We start from the raw sequence: 14,312 nt of genomic DNA, 5'->3' as shown, positions 1-14,312 counted from the left end.
GCTACTGTGTGTTTGGCATCTTGGAAGATACTCTAGTGAAGACCCTTGTAATATGTCAGTGGCTGTCTGCTCTCGATTAAATATTAAAGTAGAAGCAAGAGCAGGCTGTAAGAGCTGGTATCTCATAAAAGAGCTCACTTCTAATACAGACTTCAGTTACCTTCTTGTATCCAATATTGATAATGTGTTACGAGTAAGAACATGCTAATACAGGGGTGTGCACGTATCAAGACACTGAATGAAGCTAAATGTTTGATATTGGATTCTGTGGGACATGCAAAGTTTAAAGTGAAATGTTAATGTCAAATTATGAAAATGAAGTGAATGATTTATGGGCATGGTGGCTCACCTCTGTGTCACCCCTGATGCGTGAGTCAGGGCCAATCTGTGGTCCAACACTGGTCACATGACTGTTTGGTAAAAAAAAAAAAAATACAAACCTTTCTCTGTACAAGTGGAATCACATACATAAACCCCTATTTTTCTCAGGATTGCTGTGAATGACTTCTGAAATAAAAAAAGAACAATGATTTGTAATGTTTTTTTTAAATAAATATTTAGCTGTGTGTTTCCAAAACCATCAGTATATTGATGATTATATTGAGTATATTATCACTAAATGCGCAGTATAATGGCTGCTGGAAAAGGCTGCAATAAACATGTGTCCATGCACTTGGAGAATAGAGCTGGCTTCATTTTATTTTTGATGGGAATGTCCCAGTATAAATTTTGAGCTAGGAGGCGTGGCCAGCGAGAGCATATTTGTATAAAAGCCCTGATACAGTTCATTCTGAAGTGATCCCAAAATAAGCTGAACTGAGGTGAAATCCCATTACCTGAGAATGATTTGGTGCAAAAAATATAATGAACATGTGTTGTACAGCCCATAGACCTATCCTAACTTTTTAAAAAGGAAGTATAATAGATCCCCTTTGACCCAGTCCTTGTCTTTGTTTCCTTGAGAGCAGGACAGCTAGCCATCACAGGAAGATAAAAAACTAGGAGTTGATTGCTATTATATTATATTATATTCCTTGGTTCTTTTTACAAGCACAATAATGTTAGCACTGCTACACAACAAGCTGCTACAGGAAGTTCAAAATGTAGTAGTTTTTAAATTTACTTTTTTTACCTGCTATACCAGTCATCCCTTCAAAAGCTGCAGGATTATTCGAGACTCGTCTATTGGTATTTGTCAAGTTGCAACAGTTTGCTGGTCATTTTGCTCATTTGTTATTTCATACCTTTGCAGTTTAAGTCTTTTGGCTTTTTTGGATACAAAATGATGCCGACAGCAATGTTTGTCGTGCATGAGTGAGTCCATATTCAACACGGGACAGTTTTGTACTTTGACAACCAATGACTTAAATACCTTCTAAATAACAACCCACATCCATTCATCATCAATTCTTCACAAGGGTCAAAGGTGGACTAATGCCTAGCTCCAGAGGTATTATAATATACAATTGAAACAAATTATTTGTGAAATTTGAGCATTTTAAGAGCACATATGTTATCGCTTACCTTTAATGGAAATGTCAGGGTTGAAAGTGTATGACATTGAAGTAGAATGGTACGAAATGGCAAATGCCTGAATCTAAATTATTCCAGTATGTTTGTTGGTTGATGATTTGTGTTTGGACCTTGGGCTCCGATGAAACACACCAACAGTCTGAGGTTTCCAGTTGTGTCAGATCAGAGTTGTGTGCATGTGAGGGACTTGTGAGCTCCTCGCTGGGCTGGTGCACAAACAGGAAGAGGATGAGACACATCAAGGTTGTATGACAGGACCGGGCCTGGGTGAGCAAGTCAGGCCTGGGGAGAGGAGTAGATCATAGAACCCCAGGGCTCCTATGGATCTCTGGTCCTTGTCCAGGTATGCTTTTTTTCTTGTTTTGGACAAAGTTTACCCAGGCCCTAAGCATCCGTTTGTGTCTGAAACAGACCAGAGCTTCCTCAGATGGTGGGTTGTGTGCCAGGGTATTTTAAACATGGTTTATCCTGGTTCTAAGCATCCTTTCCAGGTAAAGAAGGCCAAGAGCTCCACCTAGTTATGTACCCCGGGGACTCACGCATACGAACAACCACAAAAGAGCATTCAAAGGGTTCTAAAATGTCAACACCAGCAAGCCTCTTTCCTATACACAGCAAACATGCTGAAGTTAAAAGCCAGAATGTCTGGACCCTAACCCCCAATCGTTTATTTATATCGCCCTTTACACAGCCAATAAAGGTGACCACAGGGCTTCACCATTTAAAAACAATAAAAAAAAGCATGCAGAGATAAAGAAAACAAAGCCTAGAACCACACAAAACAGGTAATAATGATTCAAAATCAGGAACATAATCTCAGGTGGCTACTGACTATTGAAAGCCAGTCTGAAATTATAAGTTTTGAGACTTATGACACTGGTGAAGCGTAGATCTAGAGGTTCCAGAGCTGGTTCCAGAGTCTGAGTGCTGCCACTGAAAAAGCCCCATCACCCCATGTTTGGACCTGTTCTTTGGTATATCTAACAAAAACTGATTTGAATATCTTAAAGACCTACCAGGCACATGAAAGCTTAGTAATTCAGACAAATAAGGGTCTGTAATTAGTGCTTTAAATAACAAACAATAAAACTTTAAAATTCTATTCAATCCAATTTTATTTACGTATATAATGCCAATTCACAGCACATGCCATCTCAAGGCACTTTACAAAGTGAAATTCAATCAAATAATGCAGACAGATTGGTCATAAAGTTTCTTTTCTGAGGAAACCCAACAGCTTTCTTTGGAAAGAAATCTGAATCTATTTTAAGGCAGACAAGAAGTAAATGTAAAAGGGGAAGGAACAGAGGGTGATGTGATCACTTTTGGAGGTTGCAGGCTAGAAGACGGGCAGCAGCATTGTGGACAAGCTGAATGCGACTGAGGGATGACCTGAGAGGACAGAAATAAAGGACACTGCAATATCCATTTTCTAGCTGATAGAAGGCACGAGTGGCCTTCTCCATGTCAGGATGTTTTGGACTCAGACTCAGGTTTAACTTTGGCCAGAAGATGGAAATGGTAAAACCTTGATTTTATGATTGAGTCAATTTGCCTATGGAGGAATTTTATAATGAACAGATCAACAGTTCAGTTGATAAATAGTGAAACCAAATAGAAAACAGTTCTGAAATCATATCTCCCAGGCTTAACATCTTCTATCATCACTCTTTATCCCTTTGTGATCCCACTGTAACACCTTTACAGATAAACTTGACTGGAGTTTTTTTTTTTTTTCACTCATCTGTCATCCCTCCTGATCCATCCATCCATCCGTCCGCCCCGTCCTCTATTCCCACTCTGACGCCTGCGGTCCCCGGGGCGGTGCTATGCTTGCTGAAGCACTGTGTTGTGAACGAGTTCGCTGCCTGCCATCAATATGGGTGAGTTACAGAGGTCAGCGGTTCAAACGCAGTTCACCGCCTCTCGTCGACACTGGCTGCGCCTCTACCCGCGCAGATCGGCGAAGTGTTGGAGCGTGTAAGTGTGTGTTTGAGTTGCGTCTGTGTGCAGATGCCCGGGCCGCCTGCTTGAATGTGACTTTGTCTCCACGTGTAACTAGACAATGCATCCCGTGTCTTCAGACGGTTTCGGGTTCTTAGCTTGCGTGTTAACTCACTGAGCCACAGCACCGAAGGGCTTCGATCTCTGCCCTGTTTTCAGGCAGCCAGCATAATGAACATGTTGTCAGTGAGGCATGTGGGACACCAGCACAGATTTCTGCATGAAACAGCAGGTGGCCAAAGTGTTTTTGATCAGCGCTATCACTGCTTACATCTGAGAGGAAATGTCACAGCAGTCAATACAATAGTAGATGCTGCAGTGCCTGAATATAATTTGAATATCCGAAATCTTTATCTTTACACAAACATCCAAGCACAGCCTCTTAGTTATTGGCTAACTGTTTCTCTTTCACATATTTGTGTTCCCATTAACCAGAACACCGACGTAAATGGAGATTAGACCTGCTGATGAACTAAAAATACGTCAAAGATCTTAAACTTACCAAATGTTAGAAGCACAACAGAGGTTAGCGCTAAGGTCAGGCTTCCACGGAGCACAACAAGTCCAATGCACGAGTGCCATTTATGGATTACATGGACACCACTGTTTAGAGAACTTGATGCAGTTGCAACTCAAAAATCACCTGGTAATAAAAGTTGATTAGTTCATGATGAAGCTGGAGGCTTGACCCAGTTTCTGATTGAATTGACCAATATCTTCCCTTATAGGGAATTGAAATAAAAAATTCTGATGGTTAGTTTTTCAAACCGTTTGTTAAATACATAGGGACGACTGATCAGAGTTCATCAGCGTTGCTCTGTTTCATGTAAATAAGTAAGGACTGGTCCTAGAAGAGTGGAAGAAATTTCCGTGGCGTGCATACATCTTCTTATGATTTAGGTTTCAAAGGCTAAAAATCTACCCTCCAATTAGCACACCTCTGCTGATGCCACGTAAGGTAGACGTCAACTTATCAGATTATTTCTGACCAAGGCCATTTGTATTTTCTTCATTTTGATTTTGACCAAATTCATTCTCTAGTGTCTACTCATTTTGTATAGTTGCAAAAGACGTCTAAACCGTGCGAGAATACTCCATGGATCATTTAAACACTTGAAAGCTGCAGAGGACCAGGGCTGACCTAAGTGACTGTGTTGTTCCATTGTGGATTATTGCATTTCTGTTTTTTTATGGTTTTCCAGTGTTGCACTCCTACTACACAATCAATATTACCCCCTCTGAGCATACACTCACTGGCCACTCTTTTGGGTACACCTGTTCATTAGCTACAAAACAGAAAATGTGACTCAGCCAATCAAATGCCAGCAACTCTATAAATTTAGTCATCTAAGATGTGTCGGAGGGGACTTAATGAAGGTCAAACCAAGCATTGGAACCAGGGAGAAAAGGAAGTGAGTTTGAATATGGCACGGTTGATTTTCATACCACTTTGTCTGGTCTGATTATTTCAGCAACTGCTGACTTATTGGGATTTTCACATTTAACTATCTCTCAAATATCCAGAGAATGGTCCAGTAAGTAATAAATGTCCAGTGACATCGAACATTGAAACAGATTGGCTACGGTGGCAAAAGACGGCACCGGGTCCAACTCCTGCCAACCAAGAATAGGTAACTAACACGACCGCTTACATAGACTCAACACAATTAAGCAATGAAACAATCAGAAAATGAATATCTGGTCTGATGAGACTCTATTTCAGCAACATTAAGATGGTAGCCTCAGAATTTGGTGTAAATTTGGTCCTGGTGATGGAATGATGTGGAGGATATTTTTTTGGCATAGTTTTGCCCCATTAGTACCAAACTACTGTTCCTTAAACCCCGCAACCTACTTAATTAAATTGCTGACCATGTCTATCCATTGATGAACACAGTGGACCCAACTTCTATTGGCTATTTCCTGCAGGATTATCCACCATTTCACAAGTATCGAATTATCTACAAGAAGTATAATGTACTCCAGCTGTCTCCACGGTCATCAGATAGACAGCATTTTGGGATTTGTTGGACTGGGTGATTCACATCATGGATATGCAGATGACAAATCTGTTGCAACCATGTGATGCTGTCATATAAAATATAGACAAAACTTCATTCACTCCTTTTGAGTTCCTTACGTTGCACCCCAGCAGCACTTTTTTTTTAAAGTGCTGTGCAAAATTATTTTGCCACTTACACATTTTTTTGCCATACTATTCAAAGCAGTCTGGCCCTATGTACAATAGAGATCTCATGATTTAACTGCAATTATCCCGTTTTTGTTTTTTTTGGAAAGTTATGAAAGTTATGCGCACTAATTGCCATAGTAGGATTTGACTAAGCATTCGAGCACTGTGCTTCTGGCTGTTGGTGTCCGGTCCTTTGTGCTTGCTGAGACCCTCCAACAGGAGATTCTACTCCAGGCTTTATAAGGGAAGCTCCTCCCATAAGACAAACCATCATTAATTGGAATTCAATCACCGTAGCAAAATGACACACAACCAAAACACACAGAATACTTAGCAGCACCCAGATCAGTTAATACAACCATGATGTTATCACGCTATCTGATTTCACAGGTGTTTGTTATTGTTCTATTTGTAAAGGTGGTTCACACAAACACTGCCGGGCAGGATATCACAAATGGAACATCCTATAATCTGCTAGGCTCCATCCCAATACCCTTATTGAGTAAGGACTCTTTAGCCAAAGTCCCAGTGGTCGCCATGATAAGTGATGTCTGAATAGTGCAGTCAGTAAGCTTCCTCACTGCTTAGGAACCCCACAACATCCCTTGTCGATGCGAAGAAGCCTTAAGTTATCCCACAATCCTTTGCATGACATATAAGTACAGTCCTCTCACGGAAATCAACGGAAATGTCCAGAGAGAAGAAAGCGCACACTTTGTGGTTCATCTTCAGAAGGCTGTAGGCCAGGCTTTGACTCTCATCATCCTTGTGCGTTTCCGTCACGCAATGAGTTAAAGGTTGTACGAAATCGGCACAGCAGTACGAGGCTCCTTTCCTCCCCGCAATAAAGTTCTTACTGTTGACCCCATGAAAGGTGAAAGACTAGGAGCTAGAAGCTAGTAGCTGGAAGCTACTCTTAAGGGTATTCGGAGGGTGCGTCAGTCTATACGTGACTTTGGAGGCCTCCATGTGCTGCATTGACATTGTGGTGTGAAAAATCACCAGGATAGAATGGAAACATACAACAGAATATCCTTTACACCAACATTAAGCAACCAACAAGCCTTCTAAATCATTGCATTCACAGCAGACCTCAACATTGTAATCAGTGGATGCTTGGCTTTACTGCGTGCAAGACACCAATCTGAAGGATTGGGCTATATATATATATATATATATATACAGTATATGAATAAAAGAACTGATCAGGAGCAAACTCATCAAGGCTGCATTGACAACTAATATGCTCTAATAATATGCTCTAACTAATAATGCTCTCCTTTTCCCAGCCTGTTAATTTAGGTGGACAGCTATGTCACCATTGCAGCTGTCTCAAACTTTTTCCATTTTCAGATGATGGATGGAGCAATGCTCCTTCAGATGTTCCAGGCTTGTGATGTTATTTTCATTACATAACCCCTCTTTAAACCTTTCCACAGCTTTATCTCTGAATTGTTTGTTGTCTTCCTTGGTCTTCGTGGTGCTGTTTCTTCTCTAATTTTCTCTAACGACCCCCTGAGGGCTTCGCAGAACAGCTGGACTCATGCTGAGGATAAATTTCACACCGCATTTGTAAAAGAAACTTGAAGACCATGCATTTTCTTTGCACTTCACAATTACGCACTATTTTGTGTTGATCTTTCACACAGCATTCCAATAAGATACACTGAGGTTTGTGTTTGTAATGTAGAAAAATGTGGAAAAAAATGCAAGGTGATTTTACTTTTATGTTAAACATTATATACCGTACAAATGCAGTTTTTAATTGATTAAAAATGAACAAAACTGGGGTTAGAGCTCAGGAGTCCAACAGGTAAATTCCCATAGTGTTATGGCTCCTGTTTTTGAATTTATTTAGAAATCTTGTTGTACAAGATGAACTCTGAGTATAATCTGACTCTAGTCTGCTCCAGAGTAAAACTGGATAAGATTCTGTGGGTTGTGTGGTTTATGTGGCCACCTAGTGGGCAACTGCAACTCTTCCCACATGGAAACAAAAGGGCATGGAAAATCTGTTCCAAAGCTTACAAATGGGTGATCCCGCTGTTTACACCACACAAGCTGAGTGCTAATGAGTCACAGATGTGACGTTTTTAGGTAACTGAATGGTTAAAACCTGGTTTAGGCTGAAAGTGAAACATTGCACACATGATTTATATGTAAAGCTCTGCTATAGAGCTCATCACTGGAATAAGAGGTTTCTAGAAAAACGGGTTTCGACGAAGACTTTTCAGATTGGATCTGAAACCTCAGGTGCACAAATATTAAACAGAGTGAATCTGTTTTAGTTCTTTTCAGAACGTTTTGACTCCTTCAAGACAGTGAAAAAAAACTTTGAACCACCGCTCATTTCTACCGTAACTTGCTTAACCCTGCAGAGACTTGGTGTATTTTTATTTGTAGATCTCATCTGACTTTCTGAAGCAGTTTTATTTTTTCAATTAGTACCCAAGTGTCACATCTCGGAAATATCCAACACAATGTCAGCTTAGTCGGGTTAGTTTTAAGGCCAGAGCAAGGAGAGCACAAATCTAACCAAAGGCTGAACAATTTTACATGTTTGTTGAGTAAAAACACTGTTAAAGGGTTTTAGTAATTAACTTTGCAGAAATAAATAAAAAATAAATATTTCCCTTTATAGTCCCACAGATGGGACATTGTTCTCAGCTGTGACACATAATCATCTGATTAGTTGCACCTGTCTTCATCCTGTCTCTCCCCTCTGCTTTTCCTTCTGCAAGCCCTGGTTCTGTTCTTCTGCTGATGTTGCCTCCTGCTGCCCTGTTTGTCCCTTCCCTCTGCATTTACTGCCTGTGCCTCATCGGTAGGTTTTCAGTATTTATTTTATTAAACCTTTCACCTTCATTACACCCTGCACCTGGATCCTCTTTTGGACACATCACGACATCCTCAGTGATGCATAAGACTTGTAGCCAGTTATTGTAACACTTGATGGTAGTTGTTGCTGCAAACGGTTGTTCACATGGGGCCAGTTTTTAGTTTGCTTCCTTTGATAAATGATGAGTCATCATTGATGACTGATCTTAGCCTTTTAAGAGTTTGTTTTTTGATGATCTGAAACGGTTCAGTGAGACTACAAAGTACATTAAGTCAGCATAGAGGGGATATTTTTTGCCACAGCCTTGTACTTCAATTGGTCTTTATAAAGAGTTTTAAATATTTTGTTTGGACCTGCTTTTCAACTAATTGTCTGTCCACTTCCTGTACCGAAGCTTGACTGCATTTTGTAACCTGTACAAAGCAAAATGTGAAAAGACGTGGACAGAAGAACTGCAATACCTAAAAGTATTACCAGAATTCAATTCAATTTTATTCATATAACGCCAATTCCAAATGCCTGCCATCTCAAGGCTCTTTACAAAGTCAGGTTCAATCAAATCATACAGACAGATTGGTCAAAACGTTTCCTATCTAAGGAAACCCAGCAGATTGCATCAAGTCCCGACAAGCAGCATTCCCTCCTCCTGAAAGAGCGTAGAGTCACAGGGGAGAGTCATCTGCATTGTTGATGGATTTGCAGCAATCCCTCATACTGAGCATGCATGTAGCGACAGTGGAGAGGAAAACTCCCCTTTAATGGGAAGGAAAACGTCCAGCAGAACCAGGTTCAGTTTTAAAAGGTCATCTGCCTCGACTGGCTGGGGGTTAGAGAAGACAGAGCAGAGAGACACAACAAGCACAGAAGCACACATTGATCAAGAATCCTTTCTATGTTATATGGGAATGGTGGAAGATCTGCATCCTCTGGATGATGTAACAGTCAACAGAACGCCAGACCAAGTGTACCTACTATGAAGAGAAAATGACAGAGAGAACAAAAAGCTGAAATAACAACAAACAATTCAAATTGGAGAACAGTAGGAAAACTCAGCAGAGTGAGAGAAATACATTGTGATGTACTTAAGGCTTGTCTGAAAACTAGACAGGGTGTCTGCCAATATCTAAAAGTCATGTCTTCAAAACATAAAATAAACCAAAAAAATCTACAAAGATCTGACCCAGGACCTGGGAGATGCATCCCTCCTCAGTTGCGCGTCTATTGAATGCCAGGTTCTAGCTCTTTGGGAATCATAATGTTGTTGAAATACTATTTTCTCTTAACGTGCAATCTTTAGAATTTGGACAAGCAAGAAGTTTCCACTTTTGAAGACGGTTTAGTTTTGTGGGGCCTTTATTTCTCCCCTCTGTTTCCAACTCAGGGAATTTACCCCAGAAATCGTCCCTGTTAGAAAGATGTTACTTCTGGTATTAGCACAAACATTCAGGGTAGAGTTTTGTGGCTGGAGCACGAGAAGCATTTCTGATTAGTTAAATTGTCTCTGTATCCTGTTTCTGTCTTTTCAATTAGACTCACCTTGAGCTTAATTTAACTATAACACATTTGAACGGACTACCGGTGGGAAAATATCCTCCCGCCAAAGTAAGATTTTATGGTTTAAGGAATTTGTTGTTCAAGGCATGCTGCTGCTATGTGTATGCGTAAAATCAAACCGTCATCAACAGGAATTTAATTTTTATTTCAGAGTGTAACAAGAACTCTAGAACCAATAGTTGTTATCCCTTCTGGAGCAATTGTACCAACAGATGCAGTGAAGGCAGGAATCCGAATCCATTAAATTAATTTAGAACTTGTTGCAGGAACGCCTTTTTGCACATAGTTTGTCGTGACTTTACATCAGTTTCAGACTGAAGCCGCCTGGGATGAAAGCTCGATTGTAGCTTTATTTTTGAGTCACAGCTTTTTTTGACCAGAAACAGACGAGATGAAAGTCAGACGATCCAGTTGGCATCAGCGGATGTAACTTACATGAACAGTATCACATTCAAAAGAAGCATGACAAACAGCCCAGGATAGATTTAGGATTTAGGGTTCAGGGGAGTTAAGTTCTGGGGGGAGAAAGGTTCAGGTTAGCAAAAAGGGAACGGATGCAACTAAAAAAAAAATGGAAACAAATTGTGTAAGACAGGTTATTTTTGTTAATTTTCATATATCAACAACCGGGGCCAGTTGACAACTGTAGCTCAATGAGAAGAGGAGTTGTATTGAAATCAGAAAGTTGTGGGTTTGAGTCCAGCTTTGTCTTTATCCATGCGTAAAGGTGTTCCTGAGCAAGGCACCGAACCTCAACTTGAGTACTAAACTGTGTATTGGTGTATGAATGTGTGCGCAAGTATGAATGCAGCTGAGTGAATGTGTGGGTGAGTGCTTTGAGTCGTCAGTATGACTAGAAAGGAGCCGCGTTCATTCAGTCCATTTACCACAACACTACACGGTTTTTATGCCTCAATCATTAGCAAATGATTTAATAAGTGGCTCTTCAAGCTAAAAATGAAAAAGAACAAGAAGGAGCAATACATTGTCTGACTATGGACTAAAAAGAGTGAGAAGCAGCTACAGTCCAAAGGGTGTCAGCGTGAAAATGTTTACCGTCATGTCATTTTTTTCACATCTCATCCTTGAAGTGGGTGTTTTTGTCAAAATACAACAAAAAACCTGTGAGCAACCACAGGGTTTCCTGCCTTCTAGATACAACTGCCATCACTCAGCCTCAGTTGTTTTGCTCCTTTTCTGCCCGTATTTCTAAGCACTTCTCTGGACTTCGCAAAAAAATAAATAAAAAAATCCAATTTCTTCCACTCAAACCCTATATAAAAAGCCCACAGCTTTTAGATCAAACAGGCCAGTCGAGAGACGAAAATTCTTGTAGCTTATTGTGAAAAGTCAAAAGTGGACCTTTGAAAGCTTTGTGTGCTTTTTTTTTCCAGATACAAGAAGAGCATTAAGAATAGCAGTGCATTTTTAGCATCACGGGTCAGTCTGACACATTTACAGCACAGCTGAAGTTATTAAAGTTCAGCACACTGTTGATATGGGAGAAACTCATGCAACCTACAGCATTTCAATAAATGAAAAAGTCAGTGAAAATTTGGTTTATTTCACTATTTAATCCAAAAGGCAAATTTGTATATTACATCAATTCATTACACACAGGATGACATATTTTATTGTTTATTTTTGTAACTGTTGATGGTCATGGCTCACAGCTCATAAGAACCAAAAAGTGTCCTTTGTCCAAAAATTAGGGCATTACATAAGATCATAATAAATTATTTTATGGCATCGATGTTATAATTTATGTTATGTCCTACACAATCTTTTGAAAAACTGTTGATTCAGCTGTTTGTGAGCAGACTGTCAACGAACATTTTGCACAAGGAGGGTAAGCCAGAAATGATCAAGCATATTTTTGTAATGTTCAGATTAAGGAAAAAGTTTGGTAGAGTCCGAAAGAAGAATGGAGTGAAACAAAATCCAGATTGATTGAGGTCCAGTGTTTAATTTATATAGTCAGTGACAGTCTGCCGGTCATGCTTCCCTCTCCCGACTCCTCTACCAGGATTTAGCGCCTCCCGACACGAAACATTACCTTCTTAAATGACCCCGTGGTTCATTGGCCGGCAAACCTCAGAAAGGATTGTCAAGAGGAATATGAAAGACACCTGAGCCAACAAAGCCCACAACGTGAAGGCCCCAGCAGAGCCTTCAGCTTGATCTGCTTCATGCCACCCTCTTTTGATGCAGTAATTCATATAAAAGATTCCCCAGCAAAGGTATGAGTGGGTATATACTATATCCACATGTGCATACTGTTTCTATGGTCCTACACTTCTGTGGTAATCTTTTATTTTATTGGTCCGATGTTTTAATTTCCTGAGATACCAAATTCTGTGTTTTTATGAGCTCTAATCAATAAAATAAACAAAAATGTAAATATGAAATAATATCCCTCTGTGCCATCATGCTTTGGACTATGAGTTTAGTCAGTAATTTTAAATTATCCTTGCATTTCATTGGTGTTTATTCATTCTGTGTTGGTTAGTCATTCTCCCTCTGCTCCTCTAGTCTTGTTCCCTACATGGCAGCATGACATTCAGGTAATTACTCTTACCAGTTTCCCTCCTCTGTCCTTTGGCTCTCTGTTTTCATCCACTCCTTAATTAACGTTTCTGTTGTTCCTTGTATGTAATTGCTGTTTCTACTTCTGGTTTGCTCAATGAATCATTCTCCACACAGTTTTGCCTTCTCCCCGCCAGCATTTGATTTCTTTCCAGATCACAAATGTTTACCGTCTATGTGTATGGAATCTATGTAATACATAGTTGGCCCTTCCTGAACTGAATTACTCAAATCAACAAATATTTCAATGATATTTAATTAACTGAGATGCACCTATGCATAGGCATTATGCTGAATTAGACTCGAGAGATCACGGGAAATAGAGACAACTAAAAATGTTTAACCTCTAGGATCTGTGCATCTACGGTGTTGTTTGTGCGTACGTCTTAAATAGCACTATTTTGTATTTACTCTATTGCTGCATCAGGCAGTTCATGTCAGCACAGGGAGGTTCTTGCTGTTTTTGATCGGTGAACACAACACTGCTTTTCATAATTATTGACAAAGTCAGTGAGGTTTCTGTTACTCCGTCTTCTAGCTTATCATGTGAACCCAGCGGGGTTTGTGGTTTTGTGGCCCGGATGGGTGTGTGCGTTTTACTTTTTCCTGAGGTAGTCTTGAGTATTGAGGTTAGCGGCAGAAGAGCTAAAGATGTAGGAAATGAACCCGGTGAGAAGGATGGTGGTTATGACCTGAGGTAAAGAGAACGGTCTTCTTAGAAAACAAAGTTTCAACGTTTTCTACGTCAGAAGCACTTCCAGTAAAGGGACGGATCTATTTAAACTGATGCTTTGCGTGTAAAAAAAAAAAAAAGAGAAAAAAACAGCTTTCAGAGATGGCAAATGCGATCGTTGAGAATGATATCAACATCTGCACGAAACAAAATCATAGCTAATAAGTTTATATATCATTCTTCGAAAGATCAGCAGTGTGCTTTTACTCATAGTGAAAATGTATTTAATAAAAACATCACAAGAGCTTAAATACACAGAGGTGCCAAAACCCTTAACCTTTACATTACAACCATAAACTTTAACAGAATACAGATGTGCAAAACTGTGAAGTGAAAGTAAAATAACATGCTTCATTTCAATTTTTTGGAACAAATAAAGTAAATTCTAAAGTGTGCTCTGCACGTGTGTTTAGCCGCTTTACTCTGATACACCTGAATACAAAAAAGTGCATGAAAGTGTAGGTTGTCCACTTAAACGGAAAGGTTTAGCAAGGAAAGCAGCCGAGAGATCCATGGCATCTCTGGAGGAGCTACAGAGATCCACAGCTCAGGTGGGAGAATCCTTTGATAGGACAACTATTAGTCATGCACTCCTTAAATCTTGCCTTTTATGGAAGAGCGGAGAAAATAAATCTACAAATAATTCCTGATCCACCGGCACAGCAAACTTGGCGCAATAGTCAGATGAGATCAGAACTAAACTTGTAAACACTATGAGTGGCCAAAACCTAACGCTGAACATCACCCTGAACAATTCATCCCCACACGGAAACATGGTGCTGAATGCATCATACTTTGGGGATTTTTTTTTTTTTTTTCCAGTTAGGATGACGCTAAATACATGATCAATTCTGGAAGTCGGTCAAAGTTCA

Source organism: Fundulus heteroclitus, chromosome 10 (genome assembly GCF_011125445.2).
Source record: "Fundulus heteroclitus isolate FHET01 chromosome 10, MU-UCD_Fhet_4.1, whole genome shotgun sequence".
NCBI lineage: Eukaryota > Metazoa > Chordata > Actinopteri > Cyprinodontiformes > Fundulidae > Fundulus > Fundulus heteroclitus.
This window is presented reverse-complemented; position numbering follows the sequence as displayed.